Genomic DNA, 18,277 nt, shown 5'->3' with positions numbered 1-18,277 from the left:
GGGACAGGGTATGCATGCATGTCATTTAATTTTTTTTTAATTCTTCACAATAGTTTGTCCCAGCTCTAGAAATCCACCCTGTCTATTCTTCCATATGGGGAAGATACTACAGAGTCTCTGAAGAGGTGAGTGGAGTGAAAAGAGGAAGATTAAGACAGGGGCAACAGCCAAAGCACACTTACTCAAAAGCAAGAGCTCCAAACATAATTGGCTGTCCACAGCCCAACACCACTCTCGGAATGGAATCAGCAGTACTCACCTATATCAAGATCTACTTCCTTTAAAAAATATCTTGCTCCTTGACACGGTCTTGATCTGACTGGATTTTGCATACCTTTAAGAAAAAAGCAGGGCAGAGATGGTAATGACATTGAAAAGCACAAGTAGGATATGCTACGCAGCTGTGGTTGTTCAATTGTTTTAACTGCATGAAAGAAAAACATCTTATATCATGACTCAGTACACACACACACAAAACTGAAAGAAAAGTTTCATGGAAAAACAGTTACTTTTGCTACGCGTGTTGCAATCTGATATTTTGTATGTTACTTCCTCTCGTTTTTTTAAGAATTCTGAGCCACATACTGGATTTCATAGCTCATTACTGATGAGGTATTCTGCAGAAAATGCCAGGATATTGATTAGAAGGGATTCCTTCCCCATTGCTATTTGAAAGCTATTGCATGGCATTTTTTTTTGACACAACATCTAGTTCACCAGTGCTGAGAGCACTTTCTTGCATGTGCTGGTATCAACACGGCAGCAGAATAAAGCTTCCCAGCAATATAGGTCACTGTGTCACAAAGAACCCATCTGTGGCATAGTGCCCAGGGAGTAAGCAAGGGGCCATGTCACCATGGAAACATGTCACTGGCCTCTGTGTTCTCTGCTTCAGTCACCATGACCTGGCGCCCTTTTAAAAGAGCCAGCCCTGGTAGATGACTAAGACATATGAGGGACAAAAATCCCGGCCAAGCCCTGATTCAGCACCACCGAGGCATACCCGTAAATAAGAACAAAACAACAGCTCTCAGAAAAACAATCTAGAACACAGGCTGCCAGAGGCTACAGCATGGAGGCTGCCTGCATTCCCATCAAATGCAAAGCTTATGCAGTAAAATCTAGCAAGTTAGAAGGAGTTCATCTCCCAGAGTTCAGGATCATTTAAAATAATGAGAGCCAAAAATCTCTAAAGAAAAAAAAAATATCAGGCTGTGTGGAATTCTAAGCCAAGATCTGTACACAGCCAGGGCCATGGCTGGTATTTCAAGGGGGCAGCGGTCCCCAGTTTCCTGAAGCCATCAACCAGCCACACTGCCAACTGTTGACCTGTGCTACCATGTTCTGTGCTCCAGCTACATGCAGGAACACGCATGGTCTCTGCATTCACGGAGTGTTAGGTCCAGAGTGGGGGGAGATGAAGATTCATCTAATAACCATGCAAATGAATGTAAATTGCCAGCTATGGCACATGCTATGAAGAGAAGATGCAATGAGAGCTTGGGGTGGGGGTGGGGGGTCTGCTGATCTAATGTGGGTGAATAGAAAAGGTGTCCTGAGGAAGGGGTGTCTGTGTTGGGGGGTCCAGAAGTGGGAAGGTGTTAACCGGGAGGATGGTGGATATTCTTGGCAGAGGCCCAGCTGGTCCAAAGGCCCTGAGCTGTGGCCAATCAGAACATTCAAGAAACTAAAAAGAAGGCCAGATGTGCATTTCTCCACCCTATTCGTGGTGGTGGTGGTGGTGATGGGCTGAGGGAGATGTTTTTAAATGAAGAAAGATAAACAGTGGAAGGAGGCAAACGTGGAGAAATAGCCAGAGTCAAGTTTTTCAGAACATGACCTTTAAGTTGTCCTTGATGAGAATTTTGGTTTCTATCAACAGTAGAAAGCCACTGTAACACTTTGCAAGGAACTCCTCCCCCCTTCACATCTGTAAATAACCTAAAGGATGAGAGTGGCATTGACTACAAATATAAGTACAGTCCAAAGGTCAGGGAAGGGGGACATACCTGAGGAGAGGGCTATGTCAAAGCAGGGCTCCAGAGAGAATGCCGTGGGGGCCCCCAGAACAGAGGGGAGCACCTGGATCCACAGGCTGGGGTCCCACCACTGCAAGCCAGAGCTGCATGGCAGACCACACCCAGTCAAGAAGACAAAAATCACCAGCAAGCTCTGCTGAGCTTCCTTCTGTGAGGACATGTCTACTCTGTGCCTGTCTGACCCTGAGCCCAAGAGAGCTGTGGGGTTCTTCCTATTATTACTGGAGCCTGGGAAAAGGGCAGTCAGCTTCTCCTCTCTCCATCTTCATGGCAGTTGTTCCTGAGACACCAGAAGTGAAACCTTGCAAAGAAACCTCTGCTTTGCTTTTTTATTTTTTAACTTTTTTTTATTGTGTAGTATAACATATATACAAAGCAAAGAAGAGAAAAAGCAATAATTTTCAAAGCACTCTTCAAGTGGTTACAGGACAGATTCCAGAATTTGTCATGGGCTACCACATGAACCTCTCCTATTTTTCCTTCTAGCTGCTCCAGAATACAGGAGGCTAGAGGACTTAAATATTTTTTATCATCATAATCGACTTTTTTCCTTCTTTTTTGTGAACAATAACATATATACAAAAAAGCTATAAATTTCAAAGCACAGCACCACAATTAGTTGTAGAACATATGTCAGACTTTCACATGGATTACAGTTTCATAATTTTAGGTTTTTACTTCTAGCTGCTCTAAAATACTGGAGACTCAAAGAGGTATCAATTTAATGATTCAGCATTCATATTCAGTTGTTAAGTCCTATCTTTTATGTATAATTCCACCATCACTTTTGACCTTTCCATACCTCTCTTTGGGGTTGTTTGGGCTATGGCAATTCTAAATTTTTGCTATTGGAAGGGTCTGTCACTAATTTGTGGTAGAGGGGATGGAACTATCTGATGTTCTGGAGAGGCTTGGCTGGGTTTCAAGACTTATTTGGACCAGGGACCCATCTGGAGGTGGTAGGTTTCTGAAAAGTTACTCTAGTGCCTGGAATCCTTGTGGAATCTTAAATATTGCCCTAGGTGTTCTTTAGGATTGTCTGGAATGGTCCTGGTTGGGGGTTGGCAGGTTAGGTAGCAAGGTCTACCTGAAGCTTGCATAAGAGCAACCTCTAGAGTAACCTCTCAACTCTATTTGAACTCTCTCTGCCACTGATACTTTATTAATTACACTTCTTTTACCCCTTTTGGTCAGGATGGAATTGTTGATCGCATGGTGCTAGGTCTGGATTCATCCCTGGGAGTCATCTTCCATGTTGCCAGGGAGACTTTCACCCCTGGATTTCATGGCCTATCTAGTGGGGAGGGCAATGATTTCAGTTTCTGCTTTGCTTTTGTTTATTTATTTTCCTTTCAGTCATAGGTTCCTAAAAATCCTCAGGGCAACACAGTTGGTTATAAAGGAAATGAAGGAGGGCCTTCATTGGGGTTTTTTGAAACTCAAGAGATACCCAAACCTCAAAGGGGTGTGAAATAAGCCCAACAGTTATAAGCCCATGTGACCTCGACGTGGTCACGGAGGCATCTCACTAAGGAGAAATGGGCAGCTCTTTCTCCACTGGCTCCATCACAGTTCCCTCCCTTCCAGGCCTCAGGAAGGGGCCTCTTCCTTCTCCTTAGACACAGACCTGCCTCATCGTGGGGGACCTCAGAGTTGCACTGTGTCCACAGAAAACCCTGAAGTACGTCAAGAAAAACAGGACAGAAGAGACACTCCATCAGAGAGTAAAAATCTGTCCATCCAGGATGAAAGCACTGAACAAAGCATGTGCTTCTTCCTCGACAGCTGATACCCCTTGATGGCTGTCAATGTCACTTGATCTGCTCAGATCTGCTCTTCCTGGAGTGTTACCGCCAGTTCCCTGCCCTCCCAGACATTCAAGTGAACTCTGAGAATGCTTCAGCAGAGATCTTTAATGGGATTTTAACAGAGTTGTTTATTCTGGGGACTTGATGAAGCTAAACCCCCTGGGAATTGAAAAACTCAGGAAGTAGGAGGGAGGGAAGCAGACAGAGGGAGGAGAAAGGTGACCAAGTTAAAGTACCAGAAGCCAGGAATTCCCACACTGGGTGGTGCAGCAGCAGCGGCTGGAGAAGATGCTAAAAATAGCAGTTTTCAGGAGTGATTACTACAGGTTCAAATTCAGTAGGTCTGGAGAGGGGACTGGGAATTTGCATTTTAATCAAGCACCCCAATGTGATTCTCAAGCAGCCCATCATCTCACTTACATTTGAGAAGGTCAGCATCCCCAAATTCTTCTTGGATCACCAAGAAGTGGCATTTAACCTGAAAGAGCAGTGGCCCAGACTCCTACTTGTTCTAGCTGGTGGCATCAGTCATGAACTTAGCTTTTCTGAGCCTCATTTTCACCACGCATTTTTAAAGGGAAAGGGTGTAGCAATGTCTAATTCATAGGGTTCTGGGGAGGAGTAAATGAGATTAAATGACATGCAAGCATTTAGCATGGGACCTGCTCATTGTAAACATTTCCCTCCCTCCCTTCCTGCTTGCCTGCCTTCATTCCTCCTTCCTTCCTTCTGAACATCACTCTCAAAGCTCTGCATTGCCTTTTCACTACTGAGTTACTAGATCAAATCCTCTAAATCACAGAGATGCCAGGAAATGGTGTTAAACATTCTAAAAGCAAATAAAAGAGCCTTAATACTCCTTACCTCTAGCAGAAAGGGTCCAGGCACCCCCTTTACCAGGTTCTCGCGTCAACATGCCTAGAAGAAAATTAAGGAATTCACATCCTAGTTAACAAAGCAATTCTCTCCCCTCTAGCCTTTTACCTTTATCTCTCCCTGCCTGCCTTCTCCCCACTTGTATCTCCAACTCCCCATCAAAATTCCAACACAGAAGCCTTGACTCTTCTCAAACATCCAGACTAGACAGGGGAAATCCAGACAGTTCCAAATTGGCCAACACTTGACTTGAGAACAACTGTGTATGAACACAGTGATCTGGTCAAAAGTCACCTTTCTACTGCTGCTGACCTCCAGCCCCCACCCCCACCCCACATCCTGCCTCCCCCCAACCCCCCCAGAAACACATAGAGCTGTGACAGGGCCTAGTGCCCCCTTCTCGTGGCACTAGAGAATCCTGGCCAGTCCTGGCATCTGAACTGTGTGTTCACAGAGCAACATGTGAGAACACTCGTAGCACTGACTGGAACATGCAGTGTTCACTGCATGTTAGTATCCCATGACATTGGTGTGGGAGCACAACTCTCCTCACTGGCACCTGCCACTGTAGGGGCTGAGGATGGAGGTCAGGGGAGGTGCTTGGGGGACACTGGATGGTTCAAAAAGGCCACTGCTAGATTTCATCATGCAATTTCCCATTGAAATCACGGTTTACAGCTTCTGGAGCAAGCCTAATGAAACAACATTTGCAATCTCCCAATCACTTTAAATAGATGAATCCACTTAATACTCTCCACCTTCACTTCCCCCCCCCCCGCCCCCAGGAGGAAGTGAGCTACAATTTTAGGCGAAGAAACTGAGGCACAGGGGGCTTAAGTCACTTAAAACTCTAGTCACATGATAGAAGCTGGAAGAACCAAGCTGCAAACCCAGGACTGCTGCTGTCAGTGTTTTAAAGACAATGCTCTAATCAGACAGGTTCTTAAACTTTAGCAAGCTTCAGAATCATCTGAAGGTTTTTTAAAACACAAGTTTGTGATTCAGTAAAGTCTCAGATGGGGTTCCAGAATCCGCATTTTAATAAGTTCCCAGGTGGTGCTGATGCTGGTCCAGGGACCCTACTTAGAGACTTTTCACAGAAATGTTTTCAACCCCAGGCTGCACACTAGCATCACCAGGAAAACCTTTATTATTACCAATACCTAGAACTTTCACCCTAACTACTGTTTTGTTTATAAATAACAGTTTTATCAAGCTATAATTCAATTACCACAAGCAGCTTTTAGTATGTTCACAAAGTTGTACATAGGTCAGCACTCTCTAATTCCAAAACATTTTTTTATCATCGCAAATGAGAAACTCCATACTCATTAAGCAGCCCCTCACCAACTTCTCCTTCTTCCAGGCCCTGGCAACAACTAATTTGCTTTCTATCTCTATGGCTTTGCCTATTCTGGACATTTCAAATAAATGGAATCAGGGCGGTAGGATGGTGGCTCAGTGGCAGAGTTCTTGCCTGCCACCTGGGTTCATTTCCTGGTGCCTGCCCATGAAAATTAATTAATTAAATTAATTAATTAAAATGGAATCATACAGTATGTGGTCTTTTGTGTCTGACATTGGTCACTGCTTTCAAGGTTTATCTGTATTGTGGCATGTATCAAAAGTTTATTCTTTTTATAGCCAAAAATAGTCTGCTGTATGGATATACCAGTTTCATTTATCAATCCTCAGTCAGGGGACTCTTGACTTGTTCCTACATTTTAGCTATTGTGAATACTGTTGCTATGATGATTCATGTCCAAGCTTTTATGTTGGCCCAGGTTCTGGTTTAATTGGGTCTTGGGGCAGCCAGATCCATGGGTATTTTTGTAAAGCCCCCATGGGGGATGGCAGTGTGCAGTCAGGGTTGAGAAGAACTGTTTAGAAACTTCTTGCTCAGGCCTGCAAGGAAAGTTCAGTGGGAGAACTCTCCCCTGCCATGCAGGAGACCCCAGTTTGATTCCCAACTTATGTACTTCTCCCCCCAAAAATTCAACACATAGTGCTGCAATAACATGGTCACAAGGAAAATGAATGAAATGTGACCCCCACCATACAGCATACAAAAAAAAAACACAACTAGAACCTTATTGCTCAAACTGTGGTCCCTGGCCCTGCAGCACCAGCAGCCACTGGGAACACATTAGAAATAAAGGCTCTCTCTTGGCCCAGCCCACAGCTACTGAGTTAGAACCCATATCTTATCATGACATTCAGGTATTCCATGTGCTCATTAAGGTTCGAGAAGAACATGTTTAAAGAGCTAGTCTGGCCTCTTATCTACCAAGCATAATATTATTCCTTTGACAAAATGTACAAAAAGCTCCATTTATTAGGACTGACTTTATGCCCTGCACAAAACTCCATATGAAATTTAGGGCAGAGAGGGTGGCATGTGAGTTTCCTGGAATGCCCAAGGTCTAGGACAGTGCATAACCCAGGTATGAGATAAAGACTCATTGAATCAAAACATCAGGGCACCTCTAGAGCCCTCTTGGAGCTTGCAGTGAGTCAGTACTCAGAAACAGGGAACACCAGCCCTGTGGAGGTGGCAACACCTAGAAACACACAGCATAAAGGAAGCTTCTGCATGGTGACTATCTAGGTCAGTTGCACGGATCCCCTGGGGTCTGGAGCGGGAAGAAAACTCTGAGTTTCTCTTACTGGGCTCTGTTTCCCCAGCAGTAGATCTCAGAATCAAGGCTTTCAACCCACATGCGTGGGTTGAAAAAAAAAAAAGCACACAGGGCAATTCAGAGGCCCCCCTGCACCCATGGCAAGTGAAGCAAAAAACAGGAAGGAGCAAACCACTTCCAAGCCAGGAAACAAGACTAGGGTCTTGCAGTGCCAGCCAAAACCAGTAAAATGCAGTGCCTATTTGACAGAGCTGGAAGCATGGCGTGCGAAATGGGTAGGAGCAGTAGAGGAAATGGGCATGCATCCCTCAGGTTAGAGCCCTTTAGAGTCAAAGGGGCTGGATTCTGTGTTCAGCTGATGCTCAGAAAATTTTCACCTTTAATAGAGGTATATTAATAGTGGTAGCACCAGCAGCTATATTTAGCCAATATTCATGTGCCTGGCAGAACTAAACTCTAAAAGGCGTGTGTCACCTGCCTATTTTATGGATGAAAAACAATACAATTGAGGCTCGAAGAGTTTAAGTGCTTTGTTCTAGGGTATATTGCTGGTAAACTAGAGTCAATTCAAACCCAAGTCCGTCTGCTTCTGAAGGTCACTCTAGCTTCCCCATGTTGCAATGTGTGCTTGCATTCCTGTCCTCCATTCTACAGATGAGAAGACTGAGGCCAGACAGCACCTCACACCTGGACCAAGGGCACACAGCTGGGTCAGACAAGTCACATCTTTTTTTCTTCATAAGAAGCAGGGATGTTTATGGGATAATGGTAGAACAAAAGATTCTGGAAATCTTAGTGGTAGAAACTGTAACAGGTAGTCTGGTCTAACTGAGATAGAGGTGTTAAGGGAAGGACTTGGGTTGACCTGTCCCTGTCACTTGTGCTCACAGTTAGGTCTTCAGGAGCACCCACAAGCAAGAGAAAGTGTTTTCTTTGATATGCCCCAGTTGGCCGAGTCAATGACTCAATAATTAAACTGACCTCTCTGCTAGCTGCCAGATGTGTCAAACAAACCTTCCTCCAAGGTTGTGGGGATTTCTGCCTCTCTCCCCTCTCTTTACAATCTTGTTTTGGCATTGATCCTTGACTTCATCTACCAACTGACTCTCTCTCATGGGATAAAACAACATGTTGCAAAATAGCTAACTAATGCCTCTAAGTTGTTCTTTGGTAGGGGCCATGTCATTTCACTAAAGGATCTTCAAGGCTGAACCAAAGTCCTTCCAAATAGGACTTTACTGAGATGGTGCTGGTGTGCTCCTTTGGTAGCACCAGTTCCATCTGCCTGTTGATGGATCGCCAACATCACTCAACAATCCTCTCTTTTCACAGCTGCCAATTTACCCTGGCTGTGGGTTTCTGAGTTCTCTGCCTCTGGTCCCAGGGTCTGTGTCCAGCCTCTGCCCCAGCCTGGCATGCTCATCCTCCCTGAGGCATGTTTCCACCTTCCTGCTTCATCTCTTACTCAGGCCATGAGGTCTTTCCTCTACCTGAAGGGGTCTTCTACCCTCTAGTTCCCTCAGCAACAAGACTCACCCCCTCCTCTAGGATTTTATTTTCATCTCCCCTTTGGTCTCTATCATGACACAGAGAACCACACCTTATAAAAAATATGATTCAGTAAATGTTTTTTGAATGCTGTTCTGTGCTAGGAACTTCAGGGAACACAAAGATAAACAGAAATTAGTTTTTGCCCTTAGAGAGATCAGATCGAATTAGAGAGATAGATAAATAACATAAATGGACATAATAACACTATGTTGTGGTATACCTTGTTTTTTTTTCTTTGTTTCATGACTCCATCTACCAACTGCCTCATTTGTGAGAAAATTATCATTCAAATTAACTAACTAAATATGGCTAAGTTAGCCTGCAACAGGGAGCAGATAATTTCCACTAAAGGTAAATGGAAGAATTCCAAAAGCTTAGACTCCAAAAAAGTCTGGCAGTTCCTCAAAGAGTTGACCTAAGAATTTCAGTACTAGGTATATACTCAAGAGAATTGTCCACACAAAAATTTGTGTACAAATGTTCATAGGAGCAATGTCCATAAAAGGCAAAAAGGAGAAATAACCCATTGTTTCATCAACTGATGAATGGATAAACAAATGTGGTATATTCAGCCATAAAAAGGAATATAGCACTGTTACATGCTATAATGTATGTGGGGAGGTCTGGATATGCTGATTTTTCAGGGCCCCATGTGTATCATTTTTACCAGTCCCCAGATACCATAGGGGGCATATGATGAGGTAAAGATTCTCACAGACACTTTGATGGTTGTGGGAAAATTTATCAGATAAGGCATCACTTCTTCCTGTCATTTCTAGCATCACAGTATTTTATAACTCATCTTGTCCAGAAGATTTCAAAATATGTTCCTGTATGTCCAGGACTGAGGAGGCTTCTGGTACATAAGATTCTCAATGCTAAATCTGGGAAAGTCCTGGGAAGGCTGGGACAACTGGTCACCCCTGCTCCTGAGGAACTGCAAGCAATAGATAAAGGATGTCCAGTCCACAATATCAGCTGGTTCTCACCTACAACCACAGCCTCTCTGTTGTATCTCTTTTCCATACTGGGATTTGCCAATACTTCTGCTTACAACTGAAAAAGATTTTGAAAAATGAGTGTCCAAGCCATCATTCTCCTGAAGTTTCTCATCAGCCAAAGTCCAGGAGTTTCAGAGACTCAGCATTTTGAGGGAGGAAAGGAGTCTAATGGATACAATAGGTTCTCAGCATTGAGAGAGATACACAGGGCTTGGTGCTCTCAGTTTTTAGTTGGAGCCTGAAAGTGTTTTTTTTTAAACAAAAGCTATCTGGTGAGATCCAGGAGTGGACAATGCTGATACCCTGGATTGGAAAGGGCTGAATTCTTGACTGCATCCATCAATACTGCTCTACCAATCAGCAAAGGAATCTCAAAGCAGAGAAGCTAGAACTGAAAGGAAAGATCTGAAATTTAACCCCTTTGAAACCTGAGAGCTGTATGGATAGTTTCTAAGACTCTATCCAGCTCCAACTTTCTGTGATCCTACACTTTGATGGTGTTCCATCAAATAAACCTTGCTTCTCATTTCCAGAAGCATATTAAACTCACACTCAGGGTTAATCAGAAGGCCAAAAAGTATTAACTCTGTCCTCTACATTAGCCCTTGTGCTGGTTTGAGAGGATGTATGTCCCCTAGAAAAGCCATGTTTTAATCTAAATCCCATTTCATAAAGGCATAATAATCCCTATTCAACACTGTATGTTTGAAACTGTAATCAGAGCATCTCCCTGGAGATGTGATTTAATCAAGAGTGGTTGTTATACTGGATTAGGTGATGACATACCTCCACCCATTTGGGTGGGTCTTGATTAGTTTCTGAAGTCCTATGAAAAAGGAAACATTTTGGAGAGTGGGGATTCAGATAGAGCAAAGCAGAACAACATAGCCATGAGAAGCAGAGTCCACCAGCCAGCGACCTTTGGAGATGAAGAAGGAAAATACTTCCCAGGGAGCTTCATGAAACAGGAAGCCAGGAGAAGAAGCTGGCATATGATGTCATGTTCAGTGTGTGCCCTTCCAGATGAGAGAGGAATCCTGACTGTGTTCACCATGTGCCTTCTCACTTGAGAGAGAAGCCCTGAACTTCATCAGCCTTCTTGAACTAAGGTATCTTTCCCTGGATGCCTTTGGTTGGACATTTCTATACACTTGTTGTAATTGGGACATTTTCTCAGCCTTAGAACCGTAAACTAGCAATTTATTAACTTCCCCTTTTTAAAATCCATTCTGTTTCTGGTATATTGCATTCCTGCAGCTAGCAAACTAGAACAGGTTTTGGTACCAGAGAGTGGGGTGCTGCTGCAGTTTGCAAATACCAAACATATAGGAATGGCTTTTTAAATGGATAAGGGGGAGAATCTGGAGAAGTTGTGAGAAAACTGATAGAGAAGGCCTAGAATTTTGAAGAGACAGTTGTAGAAATGTGGACTCTAAAGAAACTTCTGATAAAGCCTTAGACAGAAATGAGCCATGTGTTATTATAGACCAGAAGGAAGACTAGCCTTGTTTTAAAATGGCAGATAACCTGGCAAAATTGACTAGTGGATTTGGCTGGAAGGTAGATTTTAAAATCCATGAACTTGGATGTTTAGCAGAAGAGATCTTCAAATCAAATGTGGAAAGTGCAGCCTGGTTTCTCCTCATAGCTTCTAATGAAATGTGACAGGAGAGAGAGAAGCTGAAAACTGAACTTGTGGGTACAAAGAAACTAGAAATTGATGTCCTGGAAAATTCTGGGCTTCCAGGAAGGGAGACCCCAGAGAATAGTGCTTCACATGAGGATTTGACCAGATGTGGAACAAGTCAACCATTTCAGAGAAAGCCAGGATCAGACATGGAGTTATCCAGGAAGGATTTGTGGAAACTCCTTATGTCTGATGGGCACAATCCAAGGCTACTACATAGAAAGCCAACGATAGTGCTGTGAGATCTGTATAAACAGAGCCACTGCCAGGCAGGACTGGGGGGTTCAGAGAAGGGACACATTGGAGGAAAAATAACTTCAGAGGCAAAACCATGGAGGCTGAGGTCTGAAGTCAAGAAGCCCTGGGCCAAGAGAGCAGACCCACCCAAGCCTGTGGAGAGGGTGAGTTTGTCCCAAAGGCACAGGGTGGGCCTTCCACCTCATTGCAGTGGAAGAGTCATGCTGCTTCAGGCCTTGGAGAGGGTGAAGTACATTCCTTGGGGTTTGGGGAGAACCTGACTGCCACCACATGGAGGGGTTGAGCATGTGCCCCAGAGATGGCAGAGAGCCTGTGTGCAGCCCTGATGCTTGGAGAGGGTGGAGCTGGGGAAAAGATGATCTCACCAATGTCCCCCAAGGTTGCATTCAGAGAAAGGCAGGTCTCTGTGTAAGCCCTTGGAAAGGGTGGGACTGCCGCTTTCAGAGACCCTGAGGATAAACGATTCTCAGACTTTGAAATCTAATGACTTTGCCCTGCAGGTTTTCAAAACTGTATGGGTCCAATACTTCCGGAGAAGATGGCGGCTTAGTAAGATGCGCGGGTCTTAGTTCCTCCTCCAGAAAAGCAACTAAAGAAACAGAAACAATACGAAACAGCTCCCGGAGTCACGACAGAGACCAAAAAGACAGCGTACCCCATTCTGGAACAGCTGAACGGGCAGGGAGAATCTGCTGCGGTGAGATACCCGAGGGGCGCGCGTTTTCCCGGCCGGGGCGGCTGGCGACTGGGGTCCCCTCCATGCACGTGGCTCACCGGCCTGACTGGGAACGTTGGATAGCGGGGCCCTCCCGTCATGCTTGGCGTTTCGGGCCAGCTGGGCAATTAGGACCAGCACTCTCCCAAGCCGCGGCGGCCAGCGACCCCCACCTCCACGCGCGGTTTCCCGGGCCGACTGCGGTGCAGACAGACGAGCGCCACGAGCGCCACCTACTGGGCAGGAAAAGAAAAACAGAGCCCAGAGATTTCACAGAAAAAGCTTTCAACCAGCTGTGTAACACACCCAGGGAAATCTGATCAAATGCCCAGACACCAGCAGAAAATAATGGATGACGCTCGGAAAATTGAAGATATGGCCCAGTCAAAGGAACAAACCAATAGTTCAAATGAGATACAGGAGCTGAGACAACTAATGCTGAATATACGAACAGAAATGGAAATATTCTTCAAAAACCAAATCAATAAATTGAGGGAGGACATGAAGAAGACATGGGCTGAACAAAAAGAAGAAATAGAAAATCTGAAAAACAAATCACAGAACTTATGGGAGTGAAGGACAAAGAAGAAAAAATGGAAAAAACAATGGATACCTACAATGGTAGATCTAAAGAGGCAGAAGCTACAATTAGTGAACTGGAGGATGGAACATCTGAATTCCAAAAAGAAACAGAAACTATAGGGAAAAGAATGGAAAAACTTGAGCAGGGGATCAGGGAACTGAATGACAATATGAAGCGCACAAATATACGTGTTGTGGGTGTCCCAGAAGGAGAAGAGAAGGGAAAAGGAGGAGAAAAACTAATGGAAGAAATTATCACTGAAAATTTCCCAACTCTTATGAAAGACCTAAATTTACAGATCCAAGAAGTGCAGCGCACCCCAAAGAAAATAGACCCAAATAGGCGTTCTCCAAGACACTTACTAGTTAGAATGTCAGAGGTCAAAGAGAAAGAGAGGATCTTGAAAGCAGCAAGAGAAAAACAATCTGTCACATACAAGGGAAACCCAATAAGACTATGTGTAGATTTCTCAGCAGAAACCATGGAAGCTAGAAGACAGTGGGATGATATATTTAAATTACTAAAAGAGAAAAACTGCCAACCAAGACTCCTATATCCAGCAAAATTGTCCTTCAAAAATGAAGGAGAAATTAAAACATTTATAGACAAAAAGTCACTGAGAGAATTTGTGACCAAGAGACCAGCTCTGCAAGAAATACTAAAGGGAGCACTAGAGTCAGATACGAAAAGACAGAAGAGAGAGGTATGGAGTAAAGTGTAGAAAGAAGGAAAATCAGATATGATATATATAATACAAAAGCCAAAATGGTAGAGGAAAATATTATACAAACAGTAATAATACTAAAAGTTAATGGACTGAATTTCCCAATCAAAAGACATAGAATGGCAGAATGGATTACGACCCAGCAATACCACTGCTAAGTATCTACGCAAGGGACTTAAGGGCAAAGACACAGATGGACATTTGCACACCAGTGTTTATAGCAGCATTATCTACAATTGCAAAGAGGTGGAAACAGCCAAAATGTTCATCAACAGACGAGTGGCTAAACAAACTGTGGCGTATACCTACGATGGAATATTATGCAGCTTTAAGACAGACTAAACTTATGAAGCATGTAATAACATGGATGGACCTAGAGAACATTATGCTGAGTGAGTCTAGCCCAAAACTAAAGGACAAATACTGTAAGGTCCCACTGATGTGAACCGACATTTGAGAATCAGCTTGGAATATATCATTGGTAACAGAGACCAGCAGGAGTTAGAAACAGGGTAAGATAATGGGTAATTGGAGCTGAAGGGATACAGACTGTGCAACAGGACTAGGTACAAAAACTCAAAAATGGACAGCACAATAATACCTAAGTGTAATGTAACTATGTTGGAACACTGAATGAAGCTGCACCTGAAATATGGTTTTTTGTTTGTTTGTTTGTGTGTTTGTATCTTTTGTTTTTGTTTTTTTTCTTTTTCCTTTATATATACATATATATATATTATTAGTATTATTATTTTAATTCTCTTCTCTATATTAACATTCTATATTTTTTTCTGCTGTTTTGCTAGTTCTTTTCCTAAATCGATGCAAATGTACTAAGAAATGATGATCATACATCTATGTGATGATACTAAGAATTACTGAGTGCATTTGTAGAATGGAATGATTTCTAAATGTTGTGTTAATTTCTTTTCTTTTTTTTGATTAATAAAAAAATTAAAAAAAAAAAAACTGTATGGGTCCAGTTACCCCTGTGTTCTTTCCTTCCTATGGAAATGCATATATGTACCCCATGACAATTCCTCCTTTGTATGTTGACAGCAAATAACTTGCTATGAGTTTTCAAAGGTCCAGAGTAAATGGAGAAAATTTACCTTTGGACTGTTCATGCCTTCAACTAACTCTGATGAGACTTTGTACTGATTTTAATCTTGGATTAATCTTGTATTTGAAATGTTACCAGAATGGCTTAAGATTCTTTGATACTGTTATAGAACGAATGTATTTTGTATTGGGGAAAACGTCTTTTTTAAGGTCCAGAGGGTGAAATGTGATGGTTTGAAAGGATGCATGTCCCCTAGAAAAACCGTGTTTTAATCTAAATCCCATTTCATAAAGGTAGAAGAATCCCTATTCAATACTGTATGTTTGAAACTGTAATCATCTCCCTGGAGATGTGATTTAATCAAGAGTGTTTGTTATGCTGGATTAGGTGACAACATGTCTCTACCCATTTGGGTGGGTCTTGATTAGTTTCTGAAGTCCTACAAAAGAGGAAACATTTTGGAAAATGGGAGAGTCAGATAGAACAAAGCAGAACAATATAGCCACTAGAAGAAGCTTCACCAGCCAGCGACCTTTGGAGGTGAAGAAGGAAAATACCTCCCAGGGAGCTTCATGAAACAGGAAGCCAGGGGAAGCTAGCAGATGACACCATGTTCAGCATGTGCCTTTCCAGATGAGCGCCACCATGTTCAGCATGTGCCTTTCCAGATGAGCGCCACCTACTGGGCAGAGAAACTCTGACTGTGTTCCCCATGTGCCCTTCCACTTGAGAGAGAAACCCTGAACTTCATTGGCCTTCTTGAACCAAGGTATCTTTCCCTGGATGCCTTTGGTTGGTTGGATACTTGTATAGACTTGTTGTAATTGGGACATTTTCTCGGCCTTAGAACTGTAAAATTGCAACTTATTAAATTCCCCTTTTAAAAAGCCATTCTGTTCCTGGTATATTGCATTCTGGAAGCTAGCAAACTAGAACAGCCCTCAAGCAAACCAAGTGGGAATTTGGTAGACAGACAGTCCAGCCTCTCTGCCCATCAGTTGGGAAAATTTTGAGGCATGTTTTACTGTCTTCCAAAGTTCTCCAACAGAGCTGCATCTGGTATGGTTTATTTCTGCTCACCTCTTCACTCCCCTAGTAGTATGTTCAGGGATTACATCCCAATTAAAATATATGCACTAAACTCATCATCTAAGGGTCTGCTTTGGAGGCCACCCAAACACTGGCATGGAAATGGACATAGAAATGCCAGAAAAAAGAAAAGAAAAGAAAGAAGGAAAGAGAGAAGAAGGGAAGGAAGGAGGGAAGAAAAAGAAACAGAGGGAAGAAGAAAAGAGCCATTCTATGAGACATGCCCAATGCAGAGCTCAGGACTTGTTGGACAATAGGGGTTGGCAATTTATCATGCTAGAGGTGTTTATTTCTCAAAATTTAATTGTCCTGAACAATGCATCAAGTGTATAATTTATGTAAATGTAATTAAAAGGCATGAATTAAAAGAAATGAATGTGCAGTCATTTATAAAACATAAAGGGTTCCATGTTTGATTTTTTTTGGTATGGTCAGGCACCCGGAATCAAACCCAGTTCTCTGGCATGGCAGGCAAGAACTCTGCCACTGAGCCACCATGGTCCACCCTTCATGTTTGCTTTTTAAACCTTATGATTAAATGAATAAAAGCTACTTACTTAAAAAGGCCTGGTTCTCTACCCCACACTTCCAAAGATGTTTACAGGCAGCTGGTGTTGAAGTATGGAATGCCAACATGGCTTTTTTTTAATTAAAAAAAAACAAAACAAGAAAGGACATGGCATGTTAAATACCATTCATGTTTTCAGTTTTTCCTTCAGGTATTTACCTATGTATATGCAACCTCATACCAAACAGATGTGCATTTACACATGGTATGAATGTTCTTAAAGTGTTGTTGGAATGGTATCCCCTTCCCTCACACTTTGCAGACATCACTAATCTATCTAGGCCCTGTTTCTGATAAAAATCAGTCTCACAATTCTTCTCAACACTCCAGGTATTGACTACCCATTTATCAGAGCTGGATTCACCTAAAAACTTATTTGTATTCCTTGAGTAACTAGTCCTTGAGCCTAGTTACTAGGCCGAAGGGACTCTGCAAACTTCCACACCTAGTTTCAGTAATGACCTCCTGCCTTCACTGGTGAACCTAATCTATATCTGGCAACACTTAAGGACTTAAAAAAAAAAACATTTGTTGGTATCTAGCTTTGTAAGTGTTCCTGACTTTTTTCTGGATGTTGGGAAATTATAGTGATAAGGGTGTTTTTATCTCAATGATATTCCAGTCTAATGTTTATACAAGGGTATATAGGCAGCATTGCTCACTGACTTTATTCTTAAGTCTTAGAGGTAATTTTTTTATTTAACTCAAATGTGTTCAGCATATAGCTTCCATTATCATCACAAATTTCAAAATCAGATTTTTTTGGCTACAATACTAATGGCACAGTTCATTATTGAATGGCTCTCATGCACACACCCTCACATGTGCACACACAACAGGTAGTTAGAAAAGAAGTATCTGACCTCCTTCTGGGTGCCAATCACATAAAATGTCTTTCCTTCAAACTACAATTTGCAGACATCTGGCCTAAGAAAAGGAAATCTCTTTGGGTGAGAAGAAAAACAAATGGCAGTTAAACAAGGTACCTGGCTTTCCCATAGGAAAGGCTGGAATCTGGCTGACTCACAAATAGGAGTTAGGCTGACACACAAATGCCAAGCAGACTGCAACATAACTAGATATTATCTTATCATTGGTGAAGGCCTAATGAGCAGCGAAGAGCCCCAGGTGAAATATACAGCATTTTTTTCCCCCAGGAGAGGATCCGTAGGCAACTCAGAATTACTGCATTTTTTTACATTTAGCCTGAACATTTCTACTATAGCGCTCTAGAGATTAATGTTCATGAGTGAGCATTAATGACCAAAACAATATGAACTGCCCAGCCCACTTGACAAAGTGGGAAGAAGGTGATTCTTTTCATTTTGGCTAATGAAGTGATATGAATTCATAGTACCTTTCTCTCTCATTTCAAAACCATCTCCAAGAATCACATACACCACAGTGCAAAATTTTCACTCTTACCCTCCCCATTTAGAAAAGAACTCATTTATAAAAAGAAATAACTTATTATGTATTCAGATGCAAAAGAAATTGTGAGATCAATGTGAGGAATGACAAATTGTGTTCAAAAGAGTGGTTTTAGGGTTCATGCTAAGGAGCTGCTTGATAAAAACCTGCCTAAAATGGAACTCCAGGTCACTTCCTTGGTGGGAAGATAAATGTAAGGAGAAGGGAAAGAATTCTAGTTTTGTTTCTTTGGTCTAATTTCCATA

The 18,277-nt window shown here is 42.6% G+C and overlaps 1 long non-coding RNA gene across 1 annotated transcript; it reads right to left on the bottom strand.

The window, feature by feature from the left end:
- Positions 1-296: 296 nt before the first annotated feature.
- LOC143673172 (uncharacterized) lies at positions 297-17,547 on the bottom strand. The gene is made up of 4 exons (XR_013170227.1): positions 17,465-17,547; positions 16,591-16,671; positions 4,712-4,765; positions 297-334 (listed from the first exon to the last, which is right to left on the bottom strand). It is a non-coding gene; the product is annotated as an uncharacterized LOC143673172 (long non-coding RNA).
- Positions 17,548-18,277: the final 730 nt, after the last annotated feature.

This window comes from Tamandua tetradactyla, unplaced genomic scaffold (genome assembly GCF_023851605.1).
Source record: "Tamandua tetradactyla isolate mTamTet1 unplaced genomic scaffold, mTamTet1.pri scaffold_164_ctg1, whole genome shotgun sequence".
Taxonomy (NCBI): domain Eukaryota; kingdom Metazoa; phylum Chordata; class Mammalia; order Pilosa; family Myrmecophagidae; genus Tamandua; species Tamandua tetradactyla.
Note: the sequence above shows the minus strand (reverse complement) of the source record. Positions and strands in the feature narration are given on the sequence as shown.